The sequence below is a fragment of the Cibotium barometz genome, chromosome 23 (assembly GCF_041138505.1).
Source record: "Cibotium barometz isolate CiBa-2024 chromosome 23, ASM4113850v1, whole genome shotgun sequence".
Classification (NCBI taxonomy): domain Eukaryota; kingdom Viridiplantae; phylum Streptophyta; class Polypodiopsida; order Cyatheales; family Cibotiaceae; genus Cibotium; species Cibotium barometz.
The window spans coordinates 45,460,846-45,483,803 of NC_141068.1; positions in this window are offsets into that span (position 1 = coordinate 45,460,846).

A 22,958-nucleotide genomic window follows, 5' to 3' on the forward strand; every position below is an offset into this window, starting at 1 on the left:
TTCCAAAATGGAAGAAATGTCCTTTTCTCGAAACTCTATCCCCTGGAATTCAACTTCAGAAGTTCCACCCTTGAATAAGAGAGTGAAATGCTATAACTGTCAAGGATTTGGACATCGCAATATGGATTGCCCAACTCCTTTTGGATCAAGGTTTTCAGGGCAGGGAAATCAGGGATCAAGATTCCAGACTCCAGTCCCTTCCTTCCAGAGTAATCAGGGTTCTATCCGCCAAAATCAGGAAAATCCTAGAGGTAGACCCTCTATTCAACCTGCAGTTTCAATCCAAAGTAATGCAAGACCTCCACCTCAAAATAGGGGAAGTCAAAGAGAGTTGTTCCCAAATCGGCCGTCCACTTCCAAGGCACTAACTCTAGAAATGATTGAAGAAGAAGAAGAAGATGAAAGAGATCATACTCCACCTGCGAGATGAGGACATCTCGTATTTTTTAAGTGGGGTAGAATGTAAGATTCCTTCCCAGCCTCAGGATTTCCAGTATCTTCCCCTGTAGTCAAATCCCTCTTCAGAAATATAAAAGATCTTGTTTCTACCTGTTTTGGCCTAGTGAGAGAAAATATTCTAGAGAGAGGTTATTCAGATTTTGGATATTTTTGGATGGAAAAATATCTCTTTTTATTTAATAAGTTTCCCCGAAACAGAATTTCAAAAAGATTTTCAGAAGGTGCATTCGAAATAAATTATAATCTGTTCAAGAGGCCTTAGGGGTCTATATTTTTTTGAAATTCTAAATTAAGGCTCCTATGGACCAATAAGATTCATCCTAATGTAGGGAGCAGATAAATGGAGGAATAAAAGGAAAATCTCCCAAAAATGACTAAATACTCACATAAGATGAAGAGTTGACTAAGGACAAGGTTAATAGTTAAAAAAGAGTTGACTAAGGACAAGGTTAATAGTTAAAAAAGAGAGATATTTAGAAGAAATGATGCATTTTTGACACCTTAGTATGGGGGAATTCCCCTCATGAAGGAGGCACATATTTCACATTTGTGGGAGAGTTTTAAACTCCCAAATAATGAGATATTTTTATCTCTCCTCTCTCCTGTTTCAACTAGATCCAAAAAGTGAGCTAAACTCACCTAAAAATGGTCAAAATTTGACCAAACTGATCTGGAAAATTCTAGAATCAGTTTGCTTGGTTAGAGGCTCACTTTTTCCTATAAATAGAAGCCTTCCCCTTTGTTGAAGCTTAATAGTGTTGTTGCACTATTACCCTACTTCTCCCAAGAGCCAAGAACTGTGAATTTACTTATAATTCATTAGTTTTTGACCTTCCCTCTTCTAAAGATTGGTGGCTACTCTTGTTTCAAACAAGAGTAGATCCCTCAAACCATCAAGCCAGAGGAAAGCTCTCAAATTCTCCTTGTAAGTTGAAGATTCTTCTCTTTTCTATTCATTTTATGGTTCTTTTGATTTTTGTCTTCTCTAAAATGAATATGATGTTATGCCTCATTGAAAAAAGGCATTCCTCTCTCTTCTTTAGTAAATCCAACCATTCTTTATCCTAGATGAATGATTTATGGATAAAATCAAGCTTTTCATAATGTTTCTCTTTGATAAGTAGAAAATGTTTACATTAGAATGATTTAAATACTCTTGGTGAATTTCTAATTAATTTTAGAGAGTTAAAAATTGAAAAATGGTCAGCCATACAAAGGAGGTTATGGTGAAATTTTCTAAAATTCTGAAAAATACGTTTTACTTTTTTTATTTCAAAAGAGTAATTCCTATCGTATATGTATTCTTAAAGTGCTATTTTTCATCCTAGGTATAGAAAAATGCTTACTAAAAATATTTTATTAAAAAAGTGTTACTTTCTTTAGAATTAAATTCTATGCATAGAAGGAAGCATATTGAAATTTTAATTTGATCATAAAAGAGTGATTTTCATCATAAATAATTTGTATGCATAAATATATGCATAAAAGATATATTTTTTATATTAAAAGTGTGATTTTCATCATAAATGATTTTTATGCATAAATGGATGCATAAAAGAAATTCTTTTATATTAAAAGAGTGATTTTCATCATAAACGATTTGTATGCATAAACATATGCATAAAAGATTTTTTTATATTAAAAGTGTGATTTTCATCATAAACGATTTCTATGCATAAATGGATGCATAAAAGAAATTCTTTTATATTAAAAGAGTGATTTTCATCATAAATCATTTGTATGCATAAACATATGCATAAAAGATTTTTTTATATTAAAAGTGTGATTTTCATCATAAATGATTTTATGCATAAATAGATGCATAAAGAATTTTATTTTTAGCTAACGAAGTAAGTAACACATACACCCTTCTCTTATCTATATATTGTCTTTTATTATTTTATAGCTACCTTACTCTTGTGTGCATATATGTAGGAGGAAGAGGAAGACAAAAATGAAGAGGAAGAGGAAGAGGAAGATGAAGATGAAGATCCGGACTATGAAAGTGAAGTAGGCGAAGTGAGCGAAGATGAACATGAAGATAAGATGATGCGGAGGATTCCGATGAAGATTCGTATTCGCCATACTATTTTTGATTTATTTCGTATATGGCCAAAAGGCCATACCATTGCCATAACGTTTTGTGTGGCCGGCCACTAATGTTTTGTAATTACTTGAACTTGATATATTTTTAATCAATCAAGCAATATATTTTTAATCTTCTGAAGTTTTACTTTCTTTTTGAAGTTTTATTGTGTCTGCATCAAAAAAAAATTGGGGTAGACTAGGGAGTCCTATGATGTCTCTCAGTCAACCCCATCTTCTTTTTAAGAGGCTATAGGTTCACTGTAGAATAGCAAAAATAGAAGCAAAATATTTTGCTATTGAGTAGCAATCTCATTTGCAACGAAAATAGTAGTATTGCTAGCAGAGCAAAATAAGCCTGACATCTCTGTTCCCTTATAGTTATAAAAGCGATGTTATTCTTGCTGTTAGACCCTCATTCTATTGTAGTGTTATGCGAACCCTCTTTATATTAGCCCACATCTTAGTCTTGAGGACTGAGGAATAATGAAGTCAAACTTGGAGGTGGTTGTGCATTAATAAACCTTTGTCTATAATAACACCACCAACTCACTATCACCATGTAACAGTAAAATAAGAAGAGCATCATTGTAGATGGGCCTCAAGGTAAGGCCCAACAAATACATCATTTGAAAAAAAGCTAAGAGACAAGCTCAAGAATGCATGTGACGTCTAATATACTTACAAAACTAGGGTGCTCTTTGAGGCAATCAAATTCTCTATGAGAAATCATGTACCCTTTCCCTACTTTCCAAAAAAAAAGGTGGCATGAGAAGGATGTAGCCCAAAACTCTTACAGAGCCCAAAGAATGTTTCTAGAGCCACCAACTGAAGGTGACTTGCACTAGGTGAAGGTAACTTACACCAAGTCAAAGTAATTTACACCCAACTACCTATTTCCATCTTGGGCCTATAAGTCCAAACCTCTCCATCTCTCAAATGAGCAAGTGACCCATACAAATGTGGCTTAGCTTCATAGTGGGGCTTACGTGATCGATGGGTCCCCATTGCCAACCTTAGAATGCCCTAGCTCACAACATATCATGCCGTTCCACCTACCAAGAGGTTATTGAGAGCTCATCCCCATTTTCAGCCTAGTAATTCTAAATCTATCCATCTCTAAAATGGGAAAGTAGTGCTATACAAAGCTGGCTTAGCTTCTTTGTGGGACTTTATAAGAAGGCTTCTAAAGGGGGCACATTATTCACAATGTGTTTCTTAGTAAGAACTTCTATCCACATAAAGCTCATCATCAAGTTCCTACCACTATAATCCTTGCACATGTTGTAGGTCCATGCGGTTAAAAGGCGTGAATGTTCAAAAGACCAAAAAATGTCTCTATACATTGAACCGAACTAGTAAGAGTTGCTAAGATGATATGAAATTTTGGGGCAGCAAGTTTATGATTTTTTCCATACCAACATTCATTGGTCAAGCTGCCCTCCTCGATGGAGGCATAGGCAACGAGCATATATTTATATCGTCACATGATAGCCAAGACGAGGTAGCTAATTTGATAGTTGATTGATCGGGCTCAAGATACATTTGAGCCCACAAAGTTTATCTTACGTACATGTTGCCAAGGAGTCTTACATCCTGACTCTTAAGGTAAAAATTTAATTCTCTACACTTTTAAGAAAAGGTCTAGTGGCTATACATAACCCTAGAGGTTGTTCAATAAACATTTCTTCTTGCAACTCTCCATTCAGCAAAGCATAATTGACATCCATTTCATGTGATTCCCAACATTTCGATGTAGCTGATGAAATCATTTATCTTATGGTTGCCATCTTCCATTGGAATAAATGTCTCATCTTAAGCCTATGAGTTTGTGCATAACCCTTGTTGTGACCAGACGTGCCTTATATCTTTCCATGGATCCATCTGACTTATATTTGACCTTTTAAACCCATTTATAGCCAATCACATTCTTGCCATTTGGTAGCTCAACCGACTCCCATGTGCTATTATGTACCCATTTATCCATTTAATTTTCATTCATTGCTTTGTTCTCATCTTCTTCGCCACAACTAGGCTCATCAAAATAAGTAGGCTCCACATGCTTTGCCATAGATGTCATATATGTATAATGCATAGCATATCCTTTATATGCCAACCTCTATTGTACTAGATATCTCCCCCTTTATGACCTTCCCAATGGTTGTGGGTCACTACAAGCTTCACAAGCTCTAGCATGTGGAAGTACATACTTGTCATGCTTTACACCTAGAGTCCTCACCACACTGGGATTCCGAACTCACCATCAAGGCTCTCCAAATTACATGATTCATAACCTGAATTTCCAATGCAGCCAATTCCTTCAACCTTCTTCTTACCTTTGTGCTATGAACTACTGTAAGTGCTCACACCATGTCTCAATCTTCCTCACCATGAACTCACTTTACCACCCTCCTAGATGTCTCAAGTGGCCCAAACATAATAGTAGAGTCCTCCATTGATAAATGCACATCACATTGGCATCAGTGCCATCAACCCAGGAAACTCTGAATTTCCTTGTACCAACAACTAGCCATCGCATCAAATATCACATCAAGCCTAAAGAGGACCTATTTTGTCAGTGGTGGATAATAACACTTGTATGCTTCTTGTCCCGTGCATATCCAATAGATACACACTTTCCTCCTGTAAGATTCCTCCCCAGCCTTCGAGGTATACAGGTGTAAGAATCTCCCTTTTTGATCTTATAATTATTCCCTCTCTAAAATAAAAGAAAGATTCTGTTTAAAAAAGGAAGACCCTTTCCCTAGAATACTTCTCAGGAGTTCCACCTGTTTTAAGGATTCAGAACAATGAGTTCAGAAGTAAAAATCGGTGTTTTGGATACCAAGGTTTTGGTCTTCATTCGAGTATGGCCCAAAAGAAGTTCTTTATCTATTGGGGAGTTTAAGAAGTTATCCCCCAGATATTGTGAGCCTTATCTGAATTCAAAGAAAGTAAGTGACTTAGCTTACGAGCTTCTTTTATCTCCTCATCTCAAAGTTCTTAATGCCTTCTATAGAAAATTGTGCCAAACCCAAATCATGGAAAGACGGTAAAACTTTAGTGGCAAGTTACCGTTGGCTTCTAAGTTACGCTAGCTCCTTCCTTTATATAAGTCGTAACTTTTACTTGTCGCTCACAGTAATCTTACTCCCATCGATCTCCTTCTTTCTTAATCTCCTTCATGGCTTGGCAACAAGAATTAGATTTATCCATGATGATTTCTCACCTTCAAGACGCAAGAGAGTCTGTGAAGAAAGATTTTATAGAACAGTATGAGCGCTCACTTTTTCCTCACCTAGGAACTTCTGTAGCTCAGACCAAATGGCGAACCTATCAAAACATAACTAGGGTAACACCTTGGGGTCAGCAGCACTTTCGTAACAATGTCCGCTTGGCCATGGTTATTGAAGCTTTGGGTTAGGTTCCCTGATACTACTGCGTCATGAGATCAAGACATCTTGGGTTTTCTAAGCGGGTCTTCTTACTGGCGTGTTTTCTTCCTCATGAGAAGATATGTCTTTACCCCGTTTTTGGCTTACCTCTCAGAGGTCCTTTTGTTAGATCACCTCATACCACTGAGATAGGTGCGGCAATAACCAACAGAATTATTCCCATAGATGAGTTACCTTATACATGCGTAGCTTGTGAGTGCTGCTTTTGTGATCATATGATGGACGGGCTTATGGAAGTGTAAAGAGTTCTTCTATCGTTACTGTATAAGTTTCGAGAATGAATAAAGTTTAAATCTTGTTCTTATTTTGAATCTTGCTCTCCTTGAGACTTTTCTTGGTGGTTAATCTTTATTCGTGCATCTTGCGAAATTATCCCAAGTTGCGAGATGAGGACATCTCGCGTTTTTTAAGTGGGGTAGAATGTAAGATTCCTCCCCCAACCCCCTTTTTAATGTCTAGTATCTTCCCCTGTAATCAATCCCTCTTCAGAAATATAAAGACCTTGTTTCTAACTGTTTTAACCTAGAGAGAGAAAATATTCTAGAAAGAGAATATTCAGATTTTTAATATTTTTGGATAGAAAATTATCTCATCTTATTAAAATAAGTTCCCCTGAAACAGAAATTCAAAAAGAACTTTCCATTGTGCAATTAGAATTTATTGGAAAAATGGGTATAAAGGACCTTAGCCTAAGGGTCTAGATTTTCAGAAATTTTTGGATTATGGTCCAATTAAGGTTCCTATAGGCCAATAGCATCAATCCATGTGTAGGGAGGAGATAAATCCAAATTGTAAAAGAAGATACCCAAAAATGAGTAAATGCTCACATAAGATGAAGAGTTGAAAATGTACAAGGTTTATTAGTAAAAAACTAGGAGCAATATTAAAAATATGAGATATTTTGGGTATCCAAAAATGAGTAAATGCTCACATAAGATGAAGAGTTGAAAATGTACAAGGTTTATTAGTAAAAAACTATGAGCAATATTAAAAATATGAGATATTTTGGGTATAATGATTCCATTTTGACACATATGTAAGGAAGGGGAGTTCTTTAAAGGAGGTGCATATTTCACATAAGATGAAGAGTTGAAAATGTACAAGGTTTATTAGTAAAAAACTATGAGCAATATTAAAAATATGAGATATTTTGGGTATAATGATTCCATTTTGACACATATGTAAGGAAGGGGAGTTCTTTAAAGGAGGTGCATATTTCACATGCTTGAATGAGTTTTAAACTCATAAAAATTGAGATATTTCATCTCTCCTCTCTCCTCATTCAAGTCTAGTTCCAAAAAGTTAGCTTAACTGACCTAAAAATGGTCAAAAAGTGACCAAACTGACTTGGAAAATTCTAGAATCAGTTTGTTTGGTTAGGAGCTCAATTTTTCCTATAAATAGAAGCCTTCCCTTGTTGAAAAAAATATAGTGTCTTATGCTTTGTTACTCTACTCCACCTAAGCCAAGAACTGTGAATTCTTTAATAATTCACTAGTTTTTGACACTTCTCTCTTTCTTCAATCCCCATTGGTGGCTCCATCAACATACTAAACCAATTGATTGGTTGGGGGCCTCTATTGTGAACAAAGAATCGAGGAAATTGTAAGGTAAGTATGGTGAATTTTGATCTTTTCTATAATTTCTCAATGTTTCTCTCTTCTCAACCCCTCTCAAGCTTGAGAAACTTAAGTGGTATGGTTTTTGAAATGCTATGGAAGTTAATTAATTAAAGATAGTAAAGAATTACATAAATTTTCATTTATGTTTAATTCTAATGGTTTTTTCTCTGTCTCACTTATGAAATGGTTTTTTCTCTCTCTCACTTAAGAAATGGTCATACTCATGACCCATTCTCAATCCAAATGAAGCTTTTCATAAAGCTTTTTCTTAATCCAAGATTAATCTATGCTTGAGAATAAATTAATAGTTTTTTCTTATCTATGCTTTGAGTTTATGATAATTTTGATTTAATCCATTAAGGGTTAATGATCCAATTAGGGATCATTCTAATCATTCCCTTAAAGATAACCTATCTTTTAAAATAATTGAGATTTATTAGTTATAGTAGCGGAGCTATGGCAAAATTTTATAAAAAATTACACATAAAATAATTTCATTTCAAAGCATGAAAAGAGGATTTCCTACCATATTCTAGGAATTATCATCCTAGATTAATTGAAAGAATTTCATAGTAATCATGGAAAAATTAAATTTTTATATTATGCATAAAAGATAAATATATTATTATAAAAGTGTTACTTTTAACATAATTGAATTTTATGCATAGAGGTATGCATAAAAGATGAATATTTTATTATAAAAGAGTTACTTTTAGCATAATTGATTTTCATGCATAGAGGTATGCATAGGAGATGAATATTTTATTATAAAAGAGTTACTTTTAGCATAATTGAAATTCATGCATAGAGGTATGCATAAGAGATGAATATTTTATTATAAAAGAGTTACTTTTAGCATAATTGAAATTCATGCATAGAGGTATGCATAAGAGATGAATATTTTATTATAAAAGAGTTACTTTTAGCATAATTGAAATTCATGCATAGAGGTATGAATAAGAGATGAATATTTTATTATAAAAGAGTTACTTTTAGCATAATTGATTTTCATGCATAGAGGTATGCATAAGAGATGAATATTTTATTATAAAAGAGTTACTTTTAGCATAATTGAATTTCATGCATAGAGGTATGCATAAGAGATGAGTTAGGATGTGATAAGATGAGTTAAGAAGTGATAGGATGTGTATGGGATGAGGTAAGAAGTGTATGTGATGGGATAAGATGTATATGGGTTGTGATAGGGTGAGAATATGGATGTAAATGTGGATGTGTATGTATGGATGTATGCATGTAGATGTGAGTGTGAATGTGGATGTATGGATGTAAATGAGGATGTCGATGTAGATGCATGGATGGAATGTGGATGTATGCATGTAGATGTGAATGTAATCATATAGATGTGGATGTATGGATGTGAATAAGCATGTAGATGTGGATGTATGGATGAGGATGCATGAATGTGCATGTAGATGTGGATGTGGAAATAGATGCATGGATGTAGATGTGGATGTATGGATGTGGATGTGGATATATGTATGGATGTATGGATGTGGATGTGGATATATGTATGGATGTGAATATATGATATGTGATGTGAAGGAATCTGAAGTGATGAGATGGAAAATGATGTGATGGGATGAGTACACATATAACTGGAATGTGGAATAAGCAATGTGGATTGATGAGGGATAATGTGGAAAAATGAGAGTTAATATAGAAACTGTATTTTGTGACTGTTTGTAAATGACTGTTTTATGTCAAGAATGCTGGGAAAGCATTTTGACCATCTTGTGATTAAGGTCGTGGAGACCTAACTGATAAAGTTGCAACTGCTGACGGAGAGTCAATGGAAGACGTCTCGTGTAGCAAGGTCGGCCGAGGTCTTGACCAGCCTCGGTGCGATTAAAATGGTGAGCTTCCGGTACGGTGGATGAGGGGCCAAGGAAGCGGCCTATGAGTGAAGCGCTAGGTCACCTGCGAAGGATCCTAGAGGGTGCTGACCATATGGTGCTCGGGCTCTGGGTCGCCCAGGATACCCACGCGTGCGTCGAGGAAGATATTGGAACAAGGAGTAAGAGTTGTTTTCTGAAACCGGGCATGGATCTGGTTGACTGACCTTGCTGGTCCTCAACGGATGAGTCCATGGCTCTTTATATGGATCTGTTGGTTGATCTTGCTGATCTTCAACGAGAGTCCATCTTGATAAGTGATTATATTGCCGAGTATTATGGGCTAGGAACTATTGAAACGGCCCCTGAGTGGACAGGTGGTGAGCGTTCTAGTTGCCAATGATGCCATAGATACTCTGATGAAGGAATGATGGGAAATTGAATCAACCGGATAATTTGGAAGATGGTGATCAGTGATACTATGGTTTTATTAAAGGATTGTTTAAAAAGTAGTTGAATCTGTGAAAAGGCAATTTCATATTGGGTGTGTAAGTGGTGTGACTAGTTTTATTTTGCATGAACTTCTGGCTAGGGGACCTTGGAACTCTTTTCCTTGGTACCCGGGACAAAACCTAACCAAATTCTTAATTGGATCCCATCACTACAGTGGTTGGGCGATTGGCTAACCCATGGGACTGGATGGGGTTAGGCTGGACTGATGGATCCGTAAATCGAGACTCAAATTTTGTTTCTACGATAGATAAAGCAAATCCCGAATAGTAATTGTTCTATGGATAGGAATCAACGGATGTGCCTCTTGATGGGAAAAAAAGCATTGATTTCAATGATCCAAGTGCAAGTTTCTTCCTTGATCTGACCAAGTATCTTTATAGATGCAGTCGGATCTGTTTGATCAGTAAGGGTTTGACTACGTTAGAGTAAAAGTTTTCATGGTGGAATCACCCGTGCTTTCCGGTAAAGGAAGTTTTTCCGGGTTCGGTTTTGGAACAACCGACGGATTAGTCTCTTATCCGGATATCCGTGGGTGAGGCCCTGAATGTGGGACCCCTGTCCCGCGCGAGAAGTGCTACTTCTGCTGCCAGTATCCTGAATCCGTTGCTCGGTGGGAACAGGGAGATCTCACAGTTGGTATCAGAGCCAGGTTGAAAAGATCAACTGAGAAGCCAAAGATATCAAAAAGTTATCAAGAAGCACAAAAAGTTATCAAGAAGCACAGTTGGTATCAGAGCCAGGTTGAAAAGATCAACTGAGAAGCCAAAGATATCAAAAAGTTATCAAGAAGCACAAAAAAGGTTATAATTATGTGATATAATTCATACAATTTGATATTCAAACTGAAATTCGTAATTTGGTAATTGGGTCTTCAGATGGAAGTACCACAATTATATAGAATCCCTGACTTGCTTGAGGCCTAGACATGATGGTATTTACCTTATAATTCCAAGGACCATGACTACCGTATATACCGAGAGTATAACTGCAGCTCTTTACTGACAGTATATACGAGTAAATCTAAGACTTGAAATTATAAGCGTTAATGCTATCTAGATGATGATTTCGAATGTGGTTGATATGATTTTTAATTCTGTTTGAGAATTGATGAATTGATTTGGATTCTGATTGAAAATTCTGATTGAAAAATGATGATTTCTGAAATTTAGTTGAAATATAATGAAACCACAATGACGAGGAATGGGACGAGTCCCTGTGATGATATTCATAACTAGAATGATGATAATGAATTCAGCAAATCACTATGAGATTAGTGGGTTGTCTGTCAAATTGTTACTGTTAACACTTGATCGGTAGATCAAGTTAAGGGATGACAAATTGAGAACTTGCTTGACTAAAATTCCCGTGGAGGAATGTTCAGAAGGAAATTTTTCGGTCTAATGGACCATTATCATGTTAAAGATATGAATGATAAGATCTGAATGAATTGTTATTTAATTATGAGTTCTATATAAGGGATATTTATCCCAGTATTCTGTTGGGTTGACCAGAATATAAGGAACCCCAGAATAAAATTGGATCTTAAGAAAAAGAGTTGTCCTCTATGTTGCGAGATGAGGACATCTCGCACTTTTTTAAGTGGGGTAGAATGTAAGATTCCTCCCCAGCCTTCGAGCTATACAGGAGTAAGAATCTCCCTTTTTGATCTTATAATTATTCCCTCTCTAAAATAAAAGAAAGATTCTGTTTAAAAAAGGAAGACCCTTTCCCTAGAATACTTCTCAGGAGTTCCACCTGTTTTAAGGATTCAGAACAATGAGTTCAGAAGTAAAAATCGGTGTTTTGGATACCAAGGTTTTGGTCTTCATTCGAGTATGGCCCAAAAGAAGTTCTTTATCTATTGGGGAGTTTAAGAAGTTATCCCCCAGATATTGTGAGCCTTATCTGAATTCAAAGAAAGTAAGTGACTTAGCTTACGAGCTTCTTTTATCTCCTCATCTCAAAGTTCTTAATGCCTTCTATAGAAAATTGTGCCAAACCCAAATCATGGAAAGACGGTAAAACTTTAGTGGCAAGTTACCGTTGGCTTCTAAGTTACGCTAGCTCCTTCCTTTATATAAGTCGTAACTTTTACTTGTGGCTCACAGTAATCTTACTCCCATCGATCTCCTTCTTTCTTAATCTCCTTCATGGCTTGGCAATAAGAATTAGTTTTATCCATGATGATTTCTCACCCTCAAGACGCAAGAGAGTCTGTGAAGAAAGATTTTATAGAACAGTATGAGCGCTCACTTTTTCCTCACCTAGGAACTTCTGTAGCTCAGACCAAATGGCGAACCTATCAAAACATAACTAGGGTAACACCCTGGGGTCAGCAGCACTTTCGTAACAATGTCCGCTTGGCCATGGTTATTGAAGCTTTGGGTTTGGGTCCCCGATACTACTGCGTCATGAGATCAAGACATCTTGGGTTTTCTGAGCGGATCTTCTTACTGGCGTGTTTTCTTTCTCATGAGAAGATATGCCTTTACCCCGTTTTTGGCTTACCTCTCAGAGGTCCTTTTGTTAGATCACCTCATACCACTCAGATAGGTGCGGCAATAACCAACAGAATTATTCCCATAGATGAGTTACCTTATACATGCGCAGCTTGTGAGTGCTGCTTTTGTGATCATATGATGGACGGGCTTATGGAAGTGTAAAGAGTTCTTCTATCTTTACTGTATAAGTTCCGAGAATGAATAAAGTTTAAATCTTGTTCTTATTTTGAATCTTGCTCTCCTTGAGACTTTTCTTGGTGGTTAATCTTTATTCGTGCATCTTGCGAAATTATCCCAAGTTGCGAGATGAGGACATCTCGCGTTTTTTAAGTGGGGTAGAATGTAAGATTTCTCTCCCAACCCCCTTTTTGATGTCTAGTATCTTCCCTTGTAATCAATCCCTCTTCAGAAATATAAAGACCTTGTTTCTAACTGTTTTAACCTAGAGAGAGAAAATATTCTAGAAAGAGAATATTCAGATTTTTAATATTTTTGGATAGAAAATTATCTCATCTTATTAAAATAAGTTCCCCTGAAACAGAAATTCAAAAAGAACTTTCCATTGTGCAATTAGAATTTATTGGAAAAATGGGTATAAAGGACCTTAGCCTAAAAGTCTAGATTTTCAAAAATTTTGGATTATGGTCCAATTAAGGTTCCTATGGGCCAATAGCATCAATCCATGTGTAGGGAGGAGATAAATCCAAATTGTAAAAGAAGATACCCAAAAATGAGTAAATGCTCACATAAGATGAAGAGTTGAAAAGGTACAAGGTTTATTAGTAAAAAACTATGAGCAATATTAAAAATATGAGATATTTTGGGTATCCAAAAATGAGTAAATGCTCACATAAGATGAAGAGTTGAAAATGTACAAGGTTTATTAGTAAAAAACTATGAGCAATATTAAAAATATGAGATATTTTGGGTATAATGATTCCATTTTGACACATATGTAAGGAAGGGGAGTTCTTTAAAGGAGGTGCATATTTCACATAAGATGAAGAGTTGAAAATGTACAAGGTTTATTAGTAAAAAACTATGAGCAATATTAAAAATATGAGATATTTTGGATATAATGATTCCATTTTGACACATATGTAAGGAAGGGGAGTTCTTTAAAGGAGGTGCATATTTCACATGCTTGAATGAGTTTTAAACTCATAAAAATTGAGATATTTCATCTCTCCTCTCTCCTCTCTCCTCATTTTTTAAAGGAGGTGCATATTTCACATGCTTGAATGAGTTTTAAACTCATAAAAATTGAGATATTTCATCTCTCCTCTCTCCTCATTCAAGTCTAGTTCCAAAAAGTTAGCTTAACTGATCTAAAAATGGTCAAAAGTGACCAAACTGACTTGGAAAATTCTAGAATCAGTTTGTTTGGTTAGGAGCTCAATTTTTCCTATAAATAGAAGCCTTCACTTGTTGAAAAAAATATAGTGTCTTATGCTTTGTTACTCTACTCCACCTAAGCTAAGAACTGTTAATTCTTTAATAATTCACTAGTTTTTGACACTTCTCTCTTTCTTCAATCCCCATTGGAGCCAACCAATTGATTGGTTGGGGGGCTCTACCGTGAACAAAGAATCCAGCAAATTGTAAGGTAAGTATGGTGAATTTTGATCTTTTCTATAATTTCTCAATGTTTCTCTCTTCTCAACCCCTCTCAAGCTTGAGAAGCTTAAGTGGTATGGTTTTTGAAATGCTATTGAAGTTAATTAATTAATGATAGTAAAGAATTACATAAATTTTCATTTATGTTTAATTCTAATGGTTTTTTCTCTCTCTCACTTAAGAAATGGTCATACTCATGACCCATTCTCAATACAAATGAAGCTTTTCAGAAAGCTTTTTCTTAATCCAAGATTAATCTATGCTTGAGAATAAATTAATAGTTTTTTTTATCTATGCTTTGAGTTTATGATAATTTTGATTTAATCCATTAAGGGTTAATGATCCAATTAGGGATCATTCTAATCACTCCCTTAAAGATAACCTATCTTTTAAAATAATTGAGATTTATTAGTTATAGTAGCGGAGCTATGGCAAAATTTTATAAAAAATTACACATAAAATAATTTCATTTCAAAGCATGAAAAGAGGATTTCCTACCATATTCTACGAATTATCATCCTAGATTAATTGAAAGAATTTCATAGTAATCATGAAAAAATTAAATTTTTATATTATGCATAAAAGATAAATATATTATTATAAAAGTGTTACTTTTAACATAATTGAATTTTATGCATAGAGGTATGCATAAAAGATGAATATTTTATTATAAAAGAGTTACTTTTAGCATAATTGATTTTCATGCATAGAGGTATGCATAGGAGATGAATATTTTATTATAAAAGAGTTACTTTTAGCATAATTGAAATTCATGCATAGAGGTATGCATAAGAGATGAATATTTTATTATAAAAGAGTTACTTTTAGCATAATTGAAATTCATGCATAGAGGTATGCATGAGATGAATATTTTATTATAAAAGAGTTACTTTTAGCATAATTGAAATTCATGCATAGAGGTATGAATAAGAGATGAATATTTTATTATAAAAGAGTTACTTTTAGCATAATTGATTTTCATGCATAGAGGTATGCATAAGAGATGAATATTTTATTATAAAAGAGTTACTTTTAGCATAATTGAATTTCATGCATAGAGGTATGCATAAGAGATGAGTTAGGATGTGATAAGATGAGTTAAGAAGTGATAGGATGTGTATGGGATGAGGTAAGAAGTGTATGTGATGGGATAAGATGTATATGCGTTGTGATAGGGTGAGAATATGGATGTAAATATGGATGTGTATGTATGGATGTATGCATGTAGATGTGAGTGTGAATGTGGATGTATGGATGTAAATGAGGATGTCGATGTAGATGCATGGATGGGATGTGGATGTATGCATATAGATGTGAATGTAAGCATATAGATGTGGATGTATGGATGTGAATAAGCATGTATATGTGGATGTATGGATGAGGATGCATGAATGTGCATGTAGATGTGGATGTGAAAATAGATGCATGGATGTAGATGTGGATGTATGGATGTGGATGTGGATATATGTATGGATGTATGGATGTGGATGTGGATATATGTATGGATGTGAATATATGATATGTGATGTGAAGGAATCTGAAGTGATGAGATGGAAAATGATGTGATGGGGTGAGTACACATATAACTGGAATGTGGAATAAGCAATGTGGATTGATGAGGGATAATGTGGAAAAATGAGAGTTAATATACAAACTGTATTTTGTGACTGTTTGTGAATGATTGTTTTATGTCAAGAATGCTGGGAAAGCATTTTGACCATCTTGTGATTAAGGTCGTGGAGACCTAACTGATAAAGTTGCAACTGCTGACGGAGAGTCAATGGAGGACGTCTCGCATAGCAAGGTCGACCAAGGTCTTGACCAGCCTCGGTGCGATTAAAATGGTGAGCTTCCGGTACGGTGGATGAGGGGCCAAGGAAGCGGCCTATGAGTGAAGCGCTAGGTCACTTGCGAAGGATCCTAGAGGGTGCTGACCATACGGTGCTCGGGCTCTAGGTCGCCCAGGATACCCACGCGTGCGTCGAGGAAGATATTGGAACAAGGAGTAAGAGTTGTTTTCTGAAACCGGGCATGGATCTGGTTGACTGACCTTGCTGGTCCTCAATGGATGAGTCCATGGCTCTTTATATGGATCTGTTGGTTGATCTTGTTGATCTTCAACGAGAGTCCATCTTGATAAGTGATTATATTGCCGAGTATTATGGGCTAGGAACTATTGAAACGGCCCCTGAGTGGACAGGTGGTGAGCGTTCTAGTTGCCAATGATGCCATAGATACTCTGATGAAGGAATGATGGGAAATTGAATCAACCGGATAATTTGGAAGATGGTGATCAGTGATACTATGGTTTTATTAAAGGATTGTTTTAAAACTAGTTGAATCTGTGAAAAGGCAATTTCATATTGGGTGTGTAAGTGGTGTGACTAGTTTTATTTTGCATGAACTTCTGGCTAGGGGGCCTTGGAACTCTTTTCCTTGGTACCCGGGACAAAACCTAACCAAATTCTTAATTGGATCCCATCACTACAGTGGTTGGGCGGTTGGCTAACCCATGGGACTGGATGGGGTTAGGCTGGACTGATGGATCCGTAAATCGAGACTCAAATTCTGTTTCTACGATAGATAAAGCAAATCCCGGATAGTAATTATTCTATGGATAGGAATCAACGGCTGTGCCTCTTGATGGGAAAAAAAGCGTTGATTCCAATGATCCAAGTGCAAGTTTCTTCCTTGATCTGACCAAGTATCTTTATAGATGCAGTCGGATCTGTTTGATCAATAAGGGTTTGACTACGTTAGAGTAAAAGTTTTCATGGTGGAATCACCCGTGCTTTCCGGTAAAGGAAGTTTTTCCGGGTTCGGTTTTGGAACAACCGACGGATTAGTCTCTTATCCGGATATCCGTGGGTGAGGCCCCGAATGTGGGACCCCTGTCCCGCGCGAGAAGTGCTACTTCTGCTGCCAATATCCTGAATCCGTTGCTCGGTGGGAACAGGGGGATCTCACAGTTGGTATCAGAGCCAGGTTGAAATAAAGATCAACTGAGAAGCCAAAGATATTAAAAAGTTATCAAGAAGCACAAAGGTTATAATTGTGTGATATAATTCATACAATTTGATATTCAAACTGAAATTCGTAATTTGGTAATTGGGTCTTCAGATGGAAGTACCGCAATTATATAGAATCCCTGACTTGCTTGAGGCCTAGACATGATGGTATTTACCTTATAATTCCAAGGGCCATGACTACCGTATATACCGAGAGTATAACTGCAGCTCTTTACTGACAGTATATACGAGTAAATCTAAGACTTGAAATTATAAGCGTTAATGCTATCCAGATGATGATTTCGAATGTGGTTGATATGATTTTTAATTCTGTTTGAGAATTGATGAATTGATTTGGATTCTGATTGAAAATTCTGATTGAAAAATGATGATTTCTAAAATTTAGTTGAAATATAATGAAACCACAATGAGGAGGAATGGGACGAGTCCCTGTGATGATATTCATAACTAGAATGATGATAATGAATTCAGCAAATCACTATGAGATTAGTGGGTTGTGCTGTCAAATTGTTACTGTTAACACTTGATCGGTAGATCAAGTTAAGGGATGACAAATTGAGAACTTGCTTGACTGAAATTCCCGTGGAGGAATGTTCAGAAGGAAATTTTTCGGTCTAATGGACCATTATCATGTTAAAGATATAAATGATAAGATCTGAATGAATTGTTATTTAATTATGAGTTCTATATAAGGGATATTTATCCCAGTATTCTGTTGGGTTGACCAGAATATAAGGAACCCCAGAATAAAATTGGATCTTAAGAAAAAGAGTTGTCCTCTACCTTGCGAGATGAGGACATCTCGCAGTTTTTTAAGTGGGGTAGAATGTAAGATTCCTCCCCAGCCTTCGAGGTATACAGGAGTAAGAATCTCCCTTTTTGATCTTATAATTATTCCCTCTCTAAAATAAAAGAAAGATTCTGTTTAAGAAAGGAAGACCCTTTCCCTAGAATACTTCTCAGGAGTTCCACCTGTTTTAAGGATTCAGAACAATGAGTTCAGAAGTAAAAATTGGTGTTTTGGATACCAAGGTTTTGGTCTTCATTCGAGTATGGCCCAAAAGAAGTTCTTTATCTATTGGGGAGTTTAAGAAGTTATCCCCCAGATATTGTGAGCCTTATCTGAATTCAAAGAAAGTAAGTGACTTAGCTTACGAGCTTCTTTTATCTCCTCATCTCAAAGTTCTTAATGCCTTCTATAGAAAATTGTGCCAAACCCAAATCATGGAAAGACGGTAAAACTTTAGTGGCAAGTTACCGTTGGCTTCTAAGTTACGCTAGCTCCTTCCTTTATATAAGTCGTAACTTTTACTTATCGCTCACAGTAATCTTACTCCCATCGATCTCCTTCGTTCTTAATCTCCTTCATGGCTTGGCAACAAGAATTAGTTTTATCCATGATGATTTCTCACCTTCAAGACGCAAGAGAGTCTGTGAAGAAAGATTTTATAGAACAGTATGAGCGCTCACTTTTTCCTCACCTAGAAACTTCTGTAGCTCAGACCAAATGGCGAACCTATCAAAACATAACTAGGGTAACACCCTGGGGTCAGCAGCACTTTCGTAACAATGTCCGCTTGGCCATGGTTATTGAAGCTTTGGGTTTGGTTCCCCGATACTACTGCGTCATGAGATCAAGACATCTTGGGTTTTCTGAGCGGGTCTTCTTACTGGCGTGTTTTCTTCCTCATGAGAAGATATGCCTTTACCCCGTTTTTGGCGTACCTCTCAGAGGTCCTTTTGTTAGATCACCTCATACCACTCAGATAGGTGCGGCAATAACCAACAGAATTATTCCCATAGATGAGTTACCTTATACATGCGCAGCTTGTGAGTGCTGCTTTTGTGATCATATGATGGATGGGCTCATGGAAAAGTAAAGAGTTCTTCTATCTTTACTGTATAAGTTCCGAGAATGAATAAAGTTTAAATCTTGTTCTTATTTTGAATCTTGCTCTCCTTGAGACTTTTCTTGGTGGTTAATCTTTATTCGTGCATCTTGCGAAATTATCCCAAGTTGCGAGATGAGGACATCTCGCATTTTTTAAGTGGGGTAGAATGTAAGATTCCTCCCCCAACCCCCTTTTTGATGTCTAGTATCTTCCCTTGTAATCAATCCCTCTTCAGAAATATAAAGACCTTGTTTCTAACTGTTTTAACCTAGAGAGAGAAAATATTCTAGAAAGAGAATATTCAGATTTTTAATATTTTTGGATAGAAAATTATCTCATCTTATTAAAATAAGTTCCCCTGAAACAGAAATTCAAAAAGAACTTTCCATTGTGCAATTAGAATTTATTGGAAAAATGGGTATAAAGGACCTTAGCCTAAGGGTCTAGATTTTCAGAAATTTTTGGATTATGGTCCAATTAAGATTCCTATGGGCCAATAGCATCAATCCATGTGTAGGGAGGAGATAAATCCAAATTGTAAAAGAAGATACCCAAAAATGAGTAAATGCTCACATAAGATGAAGAGTTGAAAATGTAAAAGGTTTATTAGTAAAAAACTATGAGCAATATTAAAAATATGAGATATTTTGGGTATCCAAAAATGAGTAAATGCTCACATAAGATGAAGAGTTGAAAATGTACAAGGTTTATTAGTAAAAAACTATGAGCAATATTAAAAATATGAGATATTTTGGGTATAATGATTCCATTTTGACACATATGTAAGGAAGGGGAGTTCTTTAAAGGAGGTGCATATTTCACATAAGATGAAGAGTTGAAAATGTATAAGGTTTATTAGTAAAAAACTATGAGCAATATTAAAAATATGAGATATTTTGGGTATAATGATTCCATTTTGACACATATGTAAGGAAGGGGAGTTCTTTAAAGGAGGTGCATATTTCACATGCTTGAATGAGTTTTAAACTCATAAAAATTGAGATATTTCATCTCTCCTCTCTCCTCATTCAAGTCTAGTTCCAAAAAGTTAGCTTAACTGACCTAAAAATGGTCAAAAAGTGACCAAACTGACTTGGAAAATTCTAGAATCAGTTTGTTTGGTTAGGAGCTCAATTTTTCCTATAAATAGAAGCCTTCACTTGTTGAAAAAAATATAGTGTCTTATGCTTTGTTACTCTACTCCACCTAAGCCAAGAACTGTGAATTCTTTAATAATTCACTAGTTTTTGACACTTCTCTCTTTCTTCAATCCCCATTGGTGGCTCCATCAACATACTAAACCAATTGATTGGTTGGGGGCCTCTACCGTGAACAAAGAATCGAGCAAATTGTAAGGTAAGTATGGTGAATTTTGATCTTTTCTATAATTTCTCAATGTTTCTCTCTTCTCAACCCCTCTCAAGCTTGAGAAGCTTAAGTGGTATGGTTTTTGAAATGCTATTGAAGTTAATTAATTAATGATAGTAAAGAATTACATAAATTTTCATTTATGTTTAATTCTAATGGTTTTTTCTCTCTCTCACTTAAGAAATGGTCATACTCATGACCCATTCTCAATCCAAATAAAGCTTTTCATAAAGCTTTTTCTTAATCCAAGATTAATCTATGCTTGAGAATAAATTAATAATTTTTTTAATCTATGCTTTTAGTTTATGATAATTTTGATTTAATCCATTAAGGGTTAATGATCCAATTAGGGATCATTCTAATCATTCCCTTAAAGATAACCTATCTTTTAAAATAATTGAGATTTATTAGTTATAGTAGCGGAGCTATGGCAAAAATTTATAAAATTTTACACATAAAATAATTTTATTTCAAAGCATGAAAAGAGGATTTCCTACCATATTCTAGGAATTATCATCCTAGATTAATTGAAAGAATTTCATAGTAATCATGGAAAAAATAAATTTTTATATTATGCATAAAAGATAAATATATTATTATAAAAGTGTTACTTTTAACATAATTGAATTTTATGCATAGAGGTATGCATAAAAGATGAATATTTTATTATAAAAGAGTTACTTTTAGCATAATTGATTTTCATGCATAGAGGTATGCATAGGAGATGAATATTTTATTATAAAAGAGTCACTTTTAGCATAATTGAAATTCATGCATAGAGGTATGCATAAGAGATGAATATTTTATTATAAAAGAGTTACTTTTAGTATAATTGAAATTCATGCATAGAGGTATGCATAAGAGATGAATATTTTATTATAAAAGAGTTACTTTCAGCATAATTGAAATTCATGCATAGAGGTATGAATAAGAGATGAATATTTTATTATAAAAGAGTTACTTTTAGCATAATTGATTTTCATGCATAGAGGTATGCATAAGAGATGAATATTTTATTATAAAAGAGTTACTTTTAGCATAATTGAATTTCATGCATAGAGGTATGCATAAGAGATGAGTTAGGATGTGATAAGATGAGTTAAGAAGTGATAGGATGTGTATGGGATGAGGTAAGAAGTGTATGTGATGGGATAAGATGTATATGGGTTGTGATAGGGTGAGAATATGGATGTAAATATGGATGTGTATGTATGGATGTATGCATGTAGATGTGAGTGTGAATGTGGATGTATGGATGTAAATGAGGATGTCGATGTAGATGCATGGATGGGATGTGGATGTATGCATGTAGATGTGAATGTAAGCATATAGATGTGGATGTATGGATGTGAATAAGCATGTAGATGTGGATGTATGGATGAGGATGCATGAATGTGCATGTAGATGTGGATGTGAAAATAGATGTATGGATGTAGATGTGGATGTATGGATGTGGATGTGGATATATGTATGGATGTGAATATATGATATGTGATGTGAAGGAATCTGAAGTGATGAGATGGAAAATGATGTGATGGGATGAGTACACATATAACTGGAATGTGGAATAAGCAATGTGGATTGATGAGGGATAATGTGGAAAAATGAGAGTTAATATAGAAACTGTATTTTGTGACTGTTTGTAAATGACTGTTTTATGTCAAGAATGCTGGGAAAGCATTTTGACCATCTTGTGATTAAGGTTGTGGAGACCTAACTGATAAAGTTGCAACTGCTGACGGAGAGTCAATGGAGGACGTCTCGCGTAGCAAGGTCGGCCGAGGTCTTGACCAGCCTCGGTGCGATTAAAATGGTGAGCTTCCGGTACGGTGGATGAGGGGCCAATGAAGCGGCCTATGAGTGAAGCGCTAGGTCACCTGCGAAGGATCCTAGAGGGTGCTGACCATACGGTGCTCGGGCTCTGGGTCGCCCAGGATACCCACGCGTGCGTCGAGGAAGATATTGGAACAAGGAGTACGAGTTGTTTTCTGAAATCGGGCATGGATCTGGTTGACTGACCTTGCTGGTCCTCAACGGATGAGTCCATGGCTCTTTATATGGATCTGTTGGTTGATCTTGCTGATCTTCAACGAGAGTCCATCTTGATAAGTGATTATATTGCCGAGTATTATGGGCTAGGAACTATTGAAACGGCCCCTGAGTGGACAGGTGGTGAGCGTTCTAGTTGCCAATGATGCCATAGATACTCTGATGAAGGAATGATGGGAAATTGAATCAACCGGATAATTTGGAAGATGGTGATCAGTGATACTATGGTTTTATTAAAGGATTGTTTTAAAACTAGTTGAATCTGTGAAAAGGCAATTTCATATTGGGTGTGTAAGTGGTGTGACTAGTTTTATTTTGCATGAACTTCTGGCTAGGGGGCCTTGGAACTCTTTTCCTTGGTACCCGGGACAAAACCTAACCAAATTCTTAATTGGATCCCATCACTACAGTGGTTGGGCGGTTGGCTAACCCATGGGACTGGATGGGGTTAGGCTGGACTGATGGATCCGTAAATCGAGACTCAAATTCTGTTTCTACGATAGATAAAGCAAATC